The sequence below is a fragment of the Octodon degus genome, unplaced genomic scaffold, assembly GCF_000260255.1.
Source record: "Octodon degus isolate 3935 unplaced genomic scaffold, OctDeg1.0 scaffold00055, whole genome shotgun sequence".
In the NCBI taxonomy this organism is placed as follows: Eukaryota; Metazoa; Chordata; class Mammalia; order Rodentia; family Octodontidae; genus Octodon; species Octodon degus.
The window spans coordinates 7,097,619-7,114,638 of NW_004524631.1; the positions used below are offsets into that span (position 1 = coordinate 7,097,619).

General features: G+C 37.8%; 1 protein-coding gene across 10 annotated transcripts in view; it reads left to right on the forward strand.

Annotated features, from left to right (window-relative positions):
- The window catches only part of Mecom (MDS1 and EVI1 complex locus), a 550,507-nt gene that overhangs the window by 233,304 nt on the left and 300,183 nt on the right, over positions 1 to 17,020 (forward strand). The window lies entirely within an intron of this gene.

The window sequence follows — 17,020 nt, forward strand, 5'->3', positions numbered from 1 at the left end:
AGAAAAACAATTTTTAAAAATGTTTTTGCTTGTGGTGAGTTGGGGACTTGGATTCTTTGTAGAACAGCATCTTTTTCTTAATGCTTAGAAAGAAAAGAGTTTTGCCAAACTTTTTTTTTTCTTTTTCTGGCATTAGTATCTTTTGGAAAATGAAAATGGATATGGTACAGTTTCTCTTACTGAAGTCCTCAACTATTTTATAGGTAGTTTAATAGTTTTATATTAAAAAAATAAAGCACTCTTTCACATTTTTAGAAGATAGAAATGAAAATGTACCTAAAATACTTTTATGGTGATACATTCACATAGAGATTGATAAGTTTATTCGAGAAAAATTGGTAGGAAGTGTGCTTGCAATTCATTTCTATCATGGATTTGATCTACATACAAGATTAAACATATCTATCAGGTTTTGTGGGCTACAAGTAGCTTCTTTTAGTTTTTTCTAATAATTGCAAAACTAAAGACAATAAGATAAACTAATAACAATGCCTGGCATAATAACATTTATTTATCAGGGCTGGGGAGATGGCTTAGTAGAATAAGCGTTTGCCTGGCAAGTGCAAGGGCCTGAACTCAATCCCTGGTTCTGCCAAACAAAACAAAACAAACAAACAAAAACCACATTTATCATTAAATAACAGTTTTTTGAGATCATTAAAAACATTTAAAGCGGAGGTTTCCTGGCACCATTTAAGAACTTGGTGAACTCTGGGAAGCCTGTAGGACTCTGGTAAACTCTGACCTTCCTCAGCCCCCAGCTCACAGGCAAAATCTCAACAACCCAAGCATAATTAAAGAAAAAAGTTAGGCTATATTTTCAGAGGCAGGTAATTGACATGCCTAGTTAGATCTAGTTCATAATATGGTATTTATTCATTCCTGTGCAAAATTCTACAACTCACATAGCTTTGTAATGTGCAGGAGAAATGATATTGCCTGTTATCCAACATTCATCTTTTATTCTGAAGCAAATATTACTCATGCTCCATTGTACAAAAATCATGGAGTCTTGATCTGTAAGGGGGAAAGCTAAGATACGAGCCTTCTCCATTGCCCTTTGCTAGGAGCAGGCCTCCGTGTACAGAGGACACAATGAGTGGGGACAGGTCACACAAGCTGCCAAAGGCCATGTGAGTGGGATTCCCAGACAGAAGTTGGCTTCTGTTCTAGCATGTTCTTACCTAAAAAGGGTGGATGACAAGCTTATGTTTTAACAACTATCAAACGAAAAGCTCAGTCTCTTCTCCACAGAGTTCTTGAGAAGTATTAGGAAACAAATGAATGCAAATATAATTCAAGACAGAATACAATTTCAGCATAGTTGTTTGGTCACACTTCTTTTTTCTGATGGAAATTCTTTGGATAATTTTTGTGCTAAACTATGCTGGATTTTGCCTGGCATGTTGATGGCAGAGTGATGTGTCTTTGGGTGCATGGAAAATAAACATGGAAAATGACATTGTTTCTGTGTGAAAGCTCTTCTGTTTGTGAGTTGTGAGGCAACTTCAGTCTCAAGTTGCAAGTCACCTTAAGGCTTCAGTCTCATTTTTGTAGCATTGATATCAGTGGATGAAAATACTAGAGTTTTTGAATTTGACTATATTTACATATATCAGAGAAGGAAAACAAGGTTAAGCAGTTGTTTAGGAAACTTCACAATAGTTGTAGCTCTCTGAATTTAGTCTACTTTCCTCCAAGTGGTTTTTAAATTATAATATAACTAGGTTGATGAGAGGCATCCAGAGAAAAATTTTCAGCTAATTCAAATGGTGGATGCTGTGGTTGGTAAGGAAACTGCCTTCATTATAGTTACGCAGATTTCAACATGTAGCTGAAAAGTCCTCCTTGCAACTCATCTGTTTATAAACAAATATATTTAAAACAGGGTAAGTGAAAAATAAAATATGGCATCACAATACTGTGGCTATTAAAAACTAAAGCAGGTGAAATCTCTCTCTACATAGGTGTTCTAAGTAGAACGTGTTACAGAATATATCTGTCTGTAGTTTGGGGCTAGATAAAGGAATATCTTTTTAACATTAAGTTTATTTCTAACTAATTAGAAAAATTGAAGCTTTTATGAGGTACCATACGATGTTTAATATACAGATACGTCATGTGATATTTAAAACACATTAAGCATGCCTATCGCTTCAAACATCTGACATTTCTCTATATTGAAAGCATTCAAAATTCTTTTTGGGCACATTGAAAATACACAGAGCAAGCCTGGCATGGTGGTTCATGCCTACGGAAGGTAGAGGCAGGAGGGCCGCTGCAACTCTGAGGCCAAACTGGGCTACGGAAGGAATTCAAGGGTAGCTTGGAATACATGGGAAGACCTTGTCTCAAAGAAACCATTACAGTGCGTTATTGTTATCCCTAACCACCCTGCTGTGCAACAGTGTCCTAGGAGCTCTTAGTGCTGTGCAGCGCAGCTAAAAATTAGTACTCATCAGTCAGTCTTTTCCACTTGTTCCCTTCCCTGTACTCTCTTCAGCCTCTGCTGTCATTTTACTCTCAACTCCTATGAGGGCGACTTTTTAACAGTCTGCATATGAGTAACATCATGCAGTACTTTTCTTTGCTTGGGTTATGTTACTTAACATAATGACCTCTATTTCCATTCACATTCTTGCAAATGACAGACTTTCCTTATTTTATGGCTGAATAGTATTTTTTTTTTTTTTTTTATACAGAAGTTTCTAGCTTGATGTAATACTACTTGCCAATTTTTGCTTTTGTGTGGTTTTAGGCTCTTTCTAAAAAAGTTCTTTTCCATACTGAAGTGTTTCTTCTATATTTCTTCTAGTTATTTCTTCTTTTTATAGATATCAGTGTTTATTACCTTTTGTAGATGGTGAGAAATACGGATCTACCCTCACTTTTCTCTATGTGGATGTCTAAATTTGCCAGTATCATTTGCTGAAAAGATAACAGTATTTTTTCCATTGCATGTTTTTAGTATGTTTGTGAAAAATCAGGTGGTTGTAGGTGTCTCATTTTACTTCTGGGCTATTTCTTTCACCTTGTCTGTGTGTCTTTTAAAAATACAAATACCACGCTGTTTTCATTATTATGGCTTTGTAGTGTAGTTTGAAGTCAGATAGCCTAGTCCTTTCTCTTTTATTTTTCTTTTCAAGATACCTTCATTGGTGCCAGCCAAATAGCTCAGCAGATTAAAGCATCTGCAAGAAGGTGCAGGGGCTGGGGGTTCAATCCCTGGGCCTGCTGTGCCGGCCTAGTCCCTGGGGCGCACTGAGACAGCGACTGAGACTGGGTGTGGTGGCGCACGCCTGGAATCGCAGCTCTTGAGAGGCTGTAAGCAGGCGGATCACTCTGAGTCCCATCTAGTAGTGAGACCTTGAACTCCCTGTAGACCCTGCCCTAAAAATACAAAATAAATAAATAAAAATTTAAGAAAAGATACCTTTGTGTATTTGGATTTTTTTTTTTTTTTGGTGGTTGCACACAAATTTTAGTGTTTTTTTATAGTTCTGCAAAAAATGTCAGTGGTAGGAGAAATTGTAAAGCAAATGATACTGACACCTACTCCAAAATACCACAAAAATCCTGCAGACTTACTAAATGATTCTACCCAAAGAATACCAGTGACGGTGACTCACTGTCCCTTGGGAAAATGAACAATACTATCACAATAAAATAAAAAAATTTAAACACATTCTGAAGAGATGTAGATTTGGGAATTAAAAGGGTATTTTTTAAAATTTTATCGAGTTGGCACATGAGTGAAGGTAAACCAACAGTAATGTGTAATTATTGATCTAAGACAGGAGAAATTATGAGATTCACACTTCATGGCTTGGGCCTCACATAGGTGATATGTTATTTGCTCTCTGTATGAAGGATTTGACTGTGACCTAGAGAGGTTACATGACTGACTTTCATATATATATGTAACGTATAGTAAATACAATGCTCAGACCTAATTCTTATTAGCCCCTTCTCAGACACATGTGAAACTGCGTAGTTATGTTAGGCCTGTGAGTTTACCATTTAATGTATGTGGACAGCACAACATTTCTTAAGTGCTCAGAAGGGAGAGAACACCATGCTAAAGACAAGGATACTGGGATTGACAATACTTAGCCTTTGTTGAATATGACAATCTACCTATCTTAGTATTACTGAAAAAATTTTAATCTATGCTATCTCTATTAATCATTGCAAAACCTCTTTTAAAAATGTTATTCTCTAGTTTTTAACAGATGAACCCCAAGTTGAGGTACAGCCTGGCTAAATTACTTGCCTGAGGTCAGTGGTGAGCACAGAGCCAACCAAGATTAAAAGCCAACTCTGTTTATGTCCAGAGCTCCTACTTTTTCTATTATTTTTCTGAAGTCTTCATGGGAAAAGAGAATAACAAATAGGGTCATAGTTGATAATTTTGAAGTTTCTATTATCTGACCAGAGAAAGAACCTTAGGAATACATGTAAGAGAAAATGAAAACATAAAGGCCTCAGTTTTGGGGATCCTGAGGCACTTCTTACTGAGGGCTCTTAAATCCTTGTTTTACTTGTTAGAAGTTTCTTTATTGCATATTAATTTCTAGTCCCTGTGGTATGAGAAATTTAAGCAGCAGGAAAGGCTGTCTGGCTCGGTGGCACTGGGCTGCTATTTAGTCTGGCTGTTTCCTACCTTGCATGTCGATTGATTATCCTGCCTATCACGTGTTGACATATTTTGCTTGCTGTACTGATTATACATTGAAAGTGCTAATTCTTTTATTGGGTTAGAGTTCAAAGGTGCTCATCTGTCAGCGAAAAGTCTCTCATTTCATGGCATGCTTGGCTTCCTCTTATATCTGTCATTTTTATTCTCTTCTCGGAGGCTTTCCCTCTTATTTCTGGTCCTAGTTCAATAGCAAAGATCTGGAAGGATTTGCCTTTGTAGTGGGCTATTTTGTATGGTTTTTGGAGACAGATTCTGTTCTTTGAAGATATGCAGAATATTGGCATTTCACAGACTCTGACTGAAGCAATGGAAATCGCACTATATCCTGCTCTTTGATTGTAACAACTCTGCTGGTACAGATCTCCAAATCTTGGAATTTTCCCAAACATAGTCAATTGCTAAGACCAATAAGTAGGTGAATCTAAACTTAGATTTTTGCATGTCAGTGTCATAGCATTCTAGCTAACCGTTAGGAAATAGAATCCCAAGAAAAGGAGTCTGAGGAATGGTGATTTGATTAAATACAACAATGTAAAGGTCTCTTAATGAGCAAACATCTTTGTTAGTATGTGTGTAGAATGTAGCTATGTAAATATTTCCATGGAAGTATATAGATATATTTTTTCTATAGTAATTTTGAACTTGAATCACAAGTAGAAATATTCTCAAAATTCATTTTTTGGATTATATATGATAAAATATTTTGTAATTAGCATGAGGTATTTGGTTTAATAAATAGCATGCCCTTCTTAGAAAGACCGTAGGTAGTCCAAGGGTATATTTGATTGTAGCTTTTATTTGTTTTAGGATTTTTTTTTGTGTGTGTGTGTGTATGTGTGCAGGGTCTCACTACACAGCCCAGACTCATAGTGATCCTCCTGATTTCTGCCTCCCTAGTGCTGGGATTACAGGCATCTGCCAGCATGCCTGGACTCCATGGCCAGCTCAGCATGCCTGGGGGTAGGGCCAGGGATTGAACCCTGGCCCCCTGTGCTATAGCTTTTATTTGAATCTTAATTTTCTTTACATATCACATTGAGAAGTTGATCAAAATAATAAATATAAGTGTTGTAGTATAATACATTATAAAATCATTTTTGTAAAATGGTAAGATAATCAATGGTAATTAAGTTTTGTGATAAAATTTTGTAATATTTTTACAAGTTTTATTTAATCACACAAAATATGTGCAAACTCTGATTTGAAGAAACATCTGGAGTTGTCCGGACAAAGCATACAGGGAAAGTAAAGCAGAGCCGAGAAGGCATTGTCTTCTGTTGGTAAAGAGAGGAACACGGGAGTTATTGCCAAGTTTTAATGAGTTTATTTCTTTTTTGCTAGTTTGTAAATGGTAGGTGATGAAGGAACTGTTAGAATATCCTTGCAATGGAACGGTTGAAAACATTATGCTTGTGCCCAAACAAACTTGGTTTGTGGTAGTGTGACTCATACATTGCCTGAGTCTTAGCTTTAAAAAAACCCGAATCTTTCAAATGGGACGGCTAGACTATTTCCTCCTTATAAGGTAGGTTTTAGAGGAAGATAAGTAACATAATGGAAAATGATATCAGTTCAACACATAGTAGGCATTTAGTAAATGTTAAAACTAATGCTTTCCACCTTGTAATGATCCTATCATAAATGCCATAAATGAATGAACAATGGTATCTTCATCTTCAGTGGCTGTTTTGGAGTTTATTTGCCCATAATGTTTTGCTGATACTAGTACAAAAGCAGGCAATGGAGTTGTGGCTTTTTCTAGGAATTTGCTTCTGCAATCACACAGAGATTGATGGACTCATCGAATATGAGCTAGAAGGGACCCTGGGGGCGCTCTGCATTCAGCAATTTTACAGATGAGGAAATAGATTCCCAGAGAGATGAAAAGACTTGTTCAGAATTTCCCAGTTAATTAGTGACAGTGCCAGGAAAAGAATTTGGTTTTCCAGAAGCCTAATCTATTGTTCTTGTTTATCCACCTTTGTGGCTTAGGAAATAAAGATCATGACTGTGTATCCTCAGAGTTGTTCATCAAGATGAACTATTTCAAAATAGTATAGCCTTTAAAGATGCATGGCTCCTCAGGAAAAAAAAAATCGAAGTGTATGTATGAGGTGTAATTATGAGTAAGCAAGATTGCAACATACAAGTGTGGGTAGTGGTAACACACCATGGGTAGAGGGGTCTTCCAAGCCAGCCCATAATTTTCCCCAATCTTTACTCTTCTCACCCACTTGTTGGGATAAAGTCAGATGACAATTTCTTACTTGTGTGCATGGTTTCCTGTTAGAACAATTTATTCCATCCTTACCCATGTTCAGTCAGATTCACTTCCATGTGCTCCTCTTATGTATGCATTTGCATTTTGGAGTTATTCCTGAGAGGTATGACCAAACTTTTTCTCACATGTTTATGCAAAGTGTAGGAGATTCCAAGAATTCAGGAAGCAGTGCATTGTGTATGTGTGTGTGTGTGTGTGTGTGCGTGCGCGTGCGCGCGCATGTGGTTTATATGTAAGCATTGGAAATTAAATGATGGCAAACATTAAAAAGGGCCAAATAGATGTATTGTTTGTTGCAAGTACACAGCCATATTTCTGAATATGGCTAGTTTGTTGGCTTTTATTGACTTACATGGTGCAGTTCATTCTTTTTGTATTGATCCGAAACATTTGAAGAGGCCAAGAGCAGTCACAATCCTTGTTCTACACAACACTGCATTTCTTTTCATCACACAGCCATAAACTTACAAAAAAAATAAAAGTGAGAAAGCCAAAGATTCCTAGGTCAATTAGCTAATAGTATTTAGCATTAGTTAAGTGTACCAACCTTAAATCAGGTAACTCTCTTTTAGAGGCTCTGTTATAACATGAACTTCATTGTGCATGTCTAGGTTTAGCTGTGATACTCTTTATATGTTATGAACAAATTCTATAATTGTACCTTTCCTTTCCTCCTTATACAGTTATATCTCTCAGACATCCTTAGTGGTTTTAAAAAGAGTTAATGTATGTGTGAGAGAGAAAGATAGAGAGACAGAGGTACAGACAGACAGACAGAGAAACAGACTAGACAATAGAGAAGAAAGCCCTTTGACCATATCGTCTAGCTGAACAAGAGAACATTAGAAAAGCTGTGACCCCCAAGTGTTCATAAACTGTTATCTCCCCCTGGGATAAGTCAGAGTGGCCATTTCACTGTGATATAACTCGGAGTGTTCATTAAAAATTCATTCAAGCCTAAATCATATCACTGAACAATGAGTATGAAGGCCCAGATCTGCGTGTCAAAGAGAGGAGGCCATATCAGGGCCCGGCTGGTTGCTTTATTTAGTAGGGACTGTGTCAAGCAGACAAGGGAAATGGGAGGTTTCCTTGGAGGCTTTTGTGACGCACTGTGCTTCTTCTAGGGGCTCAGTTAGAATAATCAGAGGCCTTGGGAAATTCACACGGTTTTGGTGGTGCTGTGATCCATCATCATCCATCATACTTGTGCATTAGGTGACCAGGGAGCCAAATACCAGACTGGTGGGGTGGCCAGAGCCCTGCGCTGCACAGAACACTCTCCAGTCTGCAGGGCGGAGCTCCTGGAAGCCTGGCTGTGAGCACGATGGAGGAGGCTGCAGGGATCAGCCCGCTTGGGGGCTTCCTCTTGTACCAGCCCCCAATGTCTAGGAGCAGGAAGTAACTGTACTGTACTTTGAAAGTTTTTGGATTGTTTCTTTGGATTTTCTCTGCTTAATTCATCTTTTCCTGGGTTTACTTATAGCTATTTCTAAGTTATTTTCAGTTTGTTTACTGGTAGCCCTTCATCATACTTATTTTAATTTTTAGCTTTCTAGATTATTTGTGGTTCAGTCTTTCTTTGGTATGTATTTCCATTGTGAAAAGGATTGGATTTTGGCATTTCAATAAGTAAGGCTTGTGTAGTGCTATATGTGTTTCTCAGTGTATATTTGTGTATGGGTTGCATGCAAGCAATGAATAAAACCCCCATATATTTCTTATGTCCTTAGCAATTATTCCCCCAAACTCCTCTCTTGTTATCCATAATTCTTTTAGGAAGAATTAAAAAAATATTTTTACTAGTATATGATTACAGGACATAATAATTATATTCACTCTAAGGAATTGGTACATGTACAGAAGCTTTAGGAAGAATTTTAAATAAATGTTTTCATTTAAATCAAGAGACTGGGGTCTCATTCTATAGAAAAGCATTGATTGCAGAGCGACCTTGGACCAGCCAGTTAGAGTCCTATGCATGACCGGGTTGCTCAGCAGTGACTGAATTGATGGCTTAGTTCCCAGGCAAAGAAGTTTAGCAGCCAAATATGTACATTTTTTACCCATCTTCCATTTCGGTCTTTCTCCAGAAACTAGGGACAGAATGAATTCTTAAGTGTATGAACACATTCTGGCAAACTCGTAAATCCAGACTTTATGATATTTATCATTTAAGAAAATATACTTAAAATTTGCTTTTCTATCTTTCAGAGAGTTAATAGAATTAGTACATTTAAAATACCAAAATGTAAAGGAGATTTTAATTTGATCTGGGACTTACTCACTCAGGCCTGTGTAATTAATATAGATTTTGCCATTTTGTTTTACTTAATTTTACTTAATTTGATGGCTGTCAAATGGTAAATGAACACCTGAACTAAAGGGTATATTGCCGTTCTCTTTTGAGTGGTGTAGATAGGGTTAGTTTTTAAAGGTCTTATCATTCATTCTTATTTTTTGTGTGTGTTTCTTAAAAATTAAAATCCAAGGGACTGGGGAGATAGCTCAGTAGAATAAGTGCTTGCCTGAGTTCAATCCCCAGTTTTGCAATAAAAAAAGAAAAGAAAAAAATCCAAAGCAGAATTCTTAGAACTATATTGAAATTTCACTTCTTAGAATTTGCTTTGTGTGCATATGAGAAAATATGGCTTATAAAAAGGCAGGTTAGAAGATATGTATGTATTCTCTGATGCTATTTTATTGATATCTATCGTACCTATTATCATGAGACTCTTAGGTTGTTTGTCTTAAATTAAAATGCTCATAAATAATGTTAAAAAATGATAAATAAAGCTAAACTCGTTTTCTTTCCCTATTTTCTCCTTCCCCCTTTCCCTCACCACAAACTAAACAAAATGAAGAGTACAAACCTATAAGTAAATAATAAGCAGATCTATTTGTCGCAGGAGGCACATAGGCTGAGTGGCAGGCAGACCAGGGAGCCACCTCATACTCTTAGGGATTTGGAGTTTTGGTAGGAATATGGGCAGAGGAATGCATTGCATGGAGTGTTTACTTTGGAATTATATTGAAATTTCACTTCTTAGAATTTGTTTTAATAAGTTATTTAAATAATCTTAGCTACATTACATATATTGACATTAAATTATTCTTTTCTCAAAGGTCGAGGTAAAGTTATATATAACAGAAATTTGCTGATTAATTCCTATCAAAACTATTCAGATAACAAGGTGTTTTAGAACTTTTCCTTAAGAGTCTCACTCAAAGGCCAGCGAGATAGCTCAGTGGGTTAAGACCCTGCTTTGGCGAGCGCAGGGACCAGGGTTTGATACCTGTCCTGCATGCTGCGTCGGCCCTGCCCCTGGGCAGGCTGAGCCAGCAATCAAGTCCAGATATGGTGGCGAACACCTGTAATCCTAGTGCTGGGAAGGCTAAAAAACAGGAAGATTACTATGAGTCTAAGCTGCATACTGAGACCCTATACCAAATACATAAAGGGGAAAGGAAAAAAAAATCTCACTTAAAGAGCACGTAGCAAAAAAGGTGGTACTTTTAGTGAGTGTTTTGTGACAGAGAGTACCTGATCTAGGGCTGAACAACTTAAAGTGCAGGAACATATGAGGCTTGTGTTGACAGAGTGCGGCCAACCTGGGGAAGGTCTCCTTACATGACTTACCTGGAATCTTTTCTAATTGAACATACAAGAAGCACAGTTTCCCTCCTGCATTTGGCTGATCTTTTGGTCTTCCTAGATTCTTTATGCAAGGGAAATCCTGCTGGTTCTGTAGTCTCATCATTCTCTCGGTACCCAGTGCTCTCCTGACCACCAAGGGCTTGTACTTTGGAGTTCAGCTTCCTAATCTTTCCTCCATGTGTGGGTCAGTCCTCCATCTTCCCAGTTCTGTGGAGTGACTGACTTCATGATGTTGGTAACTAACTAGCGTATTGGTTCATTCAGGTTTATTTTGTCCCCATTCTCTGCCTCTTAGATTCTCTCAGTTTTCCTGCCTAGGGGTTTCTGCATGTCTTCAGGCATTATTGTCACTCCATTTTTTTTAATGCTTCCATGATCCTCTTCCATTATTGAAATGAGTTCTGACTGGTCCATCTGCATTGTCATCCCTCTTAAATTGCTCCTCCCCTTTGTGTCCTCTTTGAGTGATGATCATCCTAAAAACCAGCTCTCTTCTTTCCAAGATCTTCCATTGGTACCACATTTTTCAAGAAGAAAGGCCAAACTCCAGAGCATAGTGCAGTGGCCTTTGATTATCTGACTTTCTTTCTTTCTTTTTTTTTTTTTAACGGAACCAGGGATTGAACTCAGGCCCCTGAGCTTGCCAGGCAAGCACTTATTTTACTGAGGTATCTTCCTGGGCCCTATCTGACTCTTTACAATCTATTTTATTGCATTTCTATCTATTCTCTTTCCCACTGGGCAGTACCAAGAGACAGTTAGTCTTAAACACATACTAAAGCTATTTCATTCATTTATATCTTTAAATATATCCTTCCTTCCTGGTAGGTAGGAGCCTTCCTCCCTTACCTTGTTTTCGGGAAATTCTCTTGTAATCATCTTCAATGAATTCTGCCCCTTTTAGGTATCATGACCTCTAGGCAGCCTTTCCTAACATTTCCCAACCCCAAAATTAATTTTTCTCTTCTCTGCACCTTGAGCATGGTTTGTTGATTGCAAGTGCTTTATGTTATTTTTATGTCTTTCCACTGGAATGTTCCTCTTTGAGACCTGGAGTGAGGCTAGTCACTGGCTTTTGGCTTCTAGAGAGCATACTTCCTCTCTGTGTAGCCCATAGTAAATTTTAAAATGCATATTGAAATGAATAAGTGCTTAATAGTCAGAACTGTTGAAGATGGTTTTGCTTTAATCCAAAGGCTTGATGATAAATTGGAGGGAATCTCAGGTCTGATGATAGATTGATCAGGGAAATATTTTTTGAGTATAGGGACCAGGCTGAAGGCCGGCCTTGGTCCATCACATCCATGAGGATCAAGGGGCGGTACTGTCTGGGCATCACGTGGTGTCTGGGCTTTGGCAGAGTGGAGACATCAGTGCTGATGGTACCCAGATCCCAGCACTTAGCAGCAGACCCCATACGTTATTAAAGCTGGGGGCCTATCTGGGAAGATTAGCTTCAGGAAGTGCTTTAACCACGGAGCAAGCAGGCACTTGCTTGATTAGTGCCTCAGACATGGCTATGGCACTCTGGTGTTGGGTTTCCATCTGAACCATGGCTTGGATATTTGAGATCTGGAGCTTCAGTTCTAGCCTGACCTTACATTTGATTTCTGAGTCTGTACATCAGCAATGGGCCTTTTCTTCTTTCTCTCATACTGGGTTACCCAGCAGTGAGTTGTGTATTCCCTGATTTTGGACATTTGAAGAGGGATGTTGAGCATTAACCCATATGGTGTTTGTTTAGATGGCGAATCCTAAATGGCTTCTTCTACTGGAGAACACAGTAGCAAATATATCTTTACGGTAATGTGTTTTAAATCAAAAGGGCTCCTTATTTTCCCCTGTGTTTGAATGTGACATTCTTGATCATTCCAGACCCACCTGTCTGAGAACACAGGAATCAAAAACAGGAGTCACTCTCAAATTTCACCTCTATTTAATCCATCACAGAAACACACTGGCTTTTCACTGTATATATATAAAAAACCACACCAGGACATTTAAACAAAGTGACACAGATCATCAGCAGATCAACTGGGAATGACGGCTCAATCAAACAAATGTATGTTGAGAATTTCCACAGGGCAGCTTTCACAGCAGCCAAGCCAAATTTGTTTAGTATACATGAGTTAGCTGCTTAGGAACACTCTCTATGCTATGGGCCAGATGATGACTTTTCTAGGTAAACATCCATCTCGCAGCATATATCCATCTATGAAAGCACTGGCATGATTTTGATCTATTCTCTTGGACTCCTGAAATTATGACTTCATTCCGATGGCAGCCAAGTACCAAACCCACACATGCACCATTTAGGCTAAAAAGGGGTGGGGGTGGGGTGGCGCACTTATTTCTAAATGTAATATAACCATCCAAAAGGTAGGAGAAACTCCATAAAATCGACAGGCCATTTCACTTTTCTGACAAGCAATAAAGTAAGCATCATTAAAATGGATGTCAAATTATAGCGGCAGGGAAAATACCTACCTTGTTCTTGGTATTTGAAGTAGACTGTGGAGTATTTATCCTACCTCAGTTTAAACAGGGGGCTTTCATTTCTTTTGTGGGTAGGGAGTTGGGGGCTCTTTTATTAAACTGGAATTTGAGGATCAGATCCCAACTAAGTAAGAACATTTGGATTCCTCAGGAAAGGGCATTTTATTACTGGTCTTATTAATTCTTCTTTTTGAAATCCTTATTTTCTTTTCATAGATGTCACTTAAATAAGGACCTTGTTGAACATAACTTTTACGTGTAGAACAGAAGAACAAAATTTTTAAAAATATCCCAAGTAAAACTTTCTGGTAGGATTTTCAAACTCTGCTTGCTGTCACTGACTGTTGTGAAATCCTGGCTTATAATGGACAACATTCAGCTTGGCACTCTGGTTTAGTAACCAAAAGCTTCTCTTCCTTGTTCTTTTCAACTAGGGTATCTCAATCCGGGGGAACATTTTCGAAGGGAAAGCTTAAAAACTTTCTTTGTTGGTCCAAAGAATAATTGTATGAAATTTGATGGACGAGGCCATGGTTTCTAGACTAACCTCTTTTAGAAGAGCCCTGGACACATGATGCCCAGGCTAACTAGGGCAAGCTTTTTGAATGGTCAGTGGCTTGCAAATCTCTCATAGAATAGCTCCTTATGGTGGCAATGACTTTTATGGATAACAGTTTCCAAGAAGGAAATGCCACATAAACAGGATTTTTAAAAGGTTGAATCAGTTTGTATTTGAACTTCTGTGTTCCCAGCACTGGAGGAATCTAAAGGTACATCAGGCAAAGACCTCACTCATGAGTAGCTGCAAATGGAAACAAAGAGATAAGAAAAAGTGAACTGTAATAGCACAGGACAAATAATAGGATGTGTTTTGAGGTACAGTGTATAGGTGGGGTGATCCTCAGGGAAGCTCAGTGTGGCTGAGGAGGTGGTGGGCATGGTGAGTGGGAATGCTTAGCAGATGAGATAGCATCTACCCTGGGTCTGAAAGGGCTTGGATGTGCAGCTCTTAAATGCTGCCTCCTGAAGGAGGCCTTCTCTATCTAACACAGTATCCCAGTCCTACATTTTCCCTGTTTTATTTTTTTCTAAGGAGTGATCTTATATTATTATTATTATTTTTTTTTTTTGGTGGAACCAGGGATTGAACTCAGGCCCTTGTGCTTGCCAGGGAAGCGCTTATTCCACTGAGCCATCTCCCAAGCCCGATCTTATATTCTTGATTTATGTTTTGATTACTTTTCCTTTGTGTTCACCAGGCTGTGAGGTTCAGGAGAGCCAGCACATTGCTTGTCTTGCTTGGTACTATGCTGTTAGGTCTCAGCATAATAGGAAGTAGTCACCAGGGTGGGCAGAGTGAGATGAGGCAAGAATATTCTAGATTAAAAGTCTGACAGAGAAGTCAAGTGGTCCAGGATATTCATGGACATGGAATAAATTCTTACAACTAGATTACATCAGAAATTTAAGTCATAAATTAGGCAAATTGAATGTAATCACTCAATAAGAAAAAACCAAACCAAACCAAAACAAAACAAACTCTGTGAAGGTCCCAGAAAGCTGTGGCTAATTTTTGTGAAGAACTGTAGTCCTGTACTTTTTTTTTTTTAAATAACAATGAGTGTTAGTCTTGATAACTCAGGAGAGAACCTTCTTGGAGGAGTCTACCTTTAACAAGATACAGTCATCTGTGAATTCAGCTTTGGTGCCTTTACGTAGGCTTTTGAAATGATGTTGCAGAAAGTCTTTCTTATTATTCTTATGCATACTAACATGACTAATTGGAGGACAGTTGTGTATGCCTGTAATCCCAGCACTCTGAAGGCTGAGGTCAAGCACAACCCTGGCAATTTAGCAATTTAGGGAGATTATCTCAAAACAAAATCAAACTCATCTAAAATAAAGAGCTGGGGATGTGGCTCAGTGCAGAGGCTCTAGCTTCAGTCCTCATTACTGAAACAGAAGATTATTCATGATAATATTTTATTTTTTTTATTCCCCTAAATGTGTATCAGTCTTTAAATCCATAAACAATTATTAATAGTGCACACAGAACTTGAGTGACTTGAGTTTGGGAAAGAATAATATGAAGTAAGGATTTGTTGTAAACAAAAGATTTTGTTTAAATATAAATAAAAGAGAAAGACAATAGCCTGCCATGCTCCCACATATATTTAACTACTCCCACAATGTAAATTGTATGCAGTCCAAAGAAAACTATTTATCAAATTAGTTCCCAGGTACTGGAATGAACCAGAAGCGTTCGAAGTGTTGATTGATCACTCATTGCTAGCAGTGCACTAGAGTTTCACAGCCACTCCCAAACCAACAGCCTGGAAGACACTGATATGAGACTGGGAGCAAAGACTGGAATGTAAGGTTAGCAGCTGCTTTCTGTTGCAGTAAGGGCATCAGCTGACATTCACAGAATGTCTAGAGGTATGGCCTGGTAAGAATACAGAAAGAGCCGTATAAGGCAATGACATTTATTTTAACTCTCCAAGGAATGTTTGCTACTTTTTGCTTTCCTACAACAGAGCTTTGAGAGAATAGTGGTGGGGTTTTCCTATCTCCACACCCTCTGAACTTCAAATTCTTGGGAACGTTATCTTGGCAGTCCAGGGTCTATGTGGCTAGAGAGCTCCTGATGTTTATTCATCAGCCCAACCTGGAAAGCATTTTTGGATGCTCATCAATTGCACTTAGTAATGGAAGGGCCTACAAAATTCTTCTTGATCATTTTCTTGGGTGTTTCAAGCTATGCCTTCATTTTGAAGTGATGAAATGGATTGTTTGTAGGCATAATTGAAGTGCTCTACCATGGAGATAGGAAAAGAGACAAATTATTCCTATGGATGCCCCATCCACACCCTGAACTTGAGGTTGAAACCATGCAATAGATTTTCACTGCTCACCATCAACTATTTCTCATTATTCAATTGCCAATAATACAATATTTACATACAAACTATTCTCCAAACATGAGTAGCTCAGGTATTTTCCTGCATCATCGAAACTGTTAGAGGGTAGTGGGATGTACTCAGATGAGTATTTTGCACTATTAATATCTCTTAAAAGTTCATTTCAATAACTATCTGGAAAGATTTATTGATGAGAAGTGGTGGAGGATGGATTGTTCATGAGTCATTTCATCATCTTGTGTTACCTAATGTAGGTAGACATGAAAAGTATTGCCTTCTAAGGTCTGTCACTTAAGACCTCGAGTCCTTAGTCCTTCCCTTAAGAATAATGAAAACAAATAGGAAAGATGCATGATTGAAGGTACTATTCTGATTTTTACTGCATCTTAATGCCATAAGCGTTGTCCTCAAGTATAAATGTGAGCTATATATTGATTTAAAATCTTATGGAAGTTACATTAAAGCAAATGAAAATAAATAGGGGAAATTAATTTTACTCATATATTGTATTTAACCCAATGCCCAAAACTGTATCATTGCAGTACACTATCAATATGAACACATTACAACTACATGTTTTACATTTTTGTTATCAAGTTTTATTATCAGGCTTTAGCATATTTTAATTTGGGGTGGCCACATTTCAGGGGCTCAGTTGTCACATGTGGCTTGTGGTATTATATTTTATATGATATAGTATTATGTGATATGTAAAGATTCTCTTACCTAACATTTCTTTATTGGTATTTGTAGAGATTCCATAAAATTTATGTTTTTAAAAATAAGCTCCATACAAATTTTGATGCATGGCCTTGTTTGGTAATAGATATTCTAGTCTTTGAACTTCTCTCATTCATTTATGCATTCTTTATTAATTTAACAAATATTTCTCAAACATTTACTATATGCCAAGTGCTATTTGTGGCACTTTAGATGCAATGCAGGCAGGTTCCCTAACCTGTGAA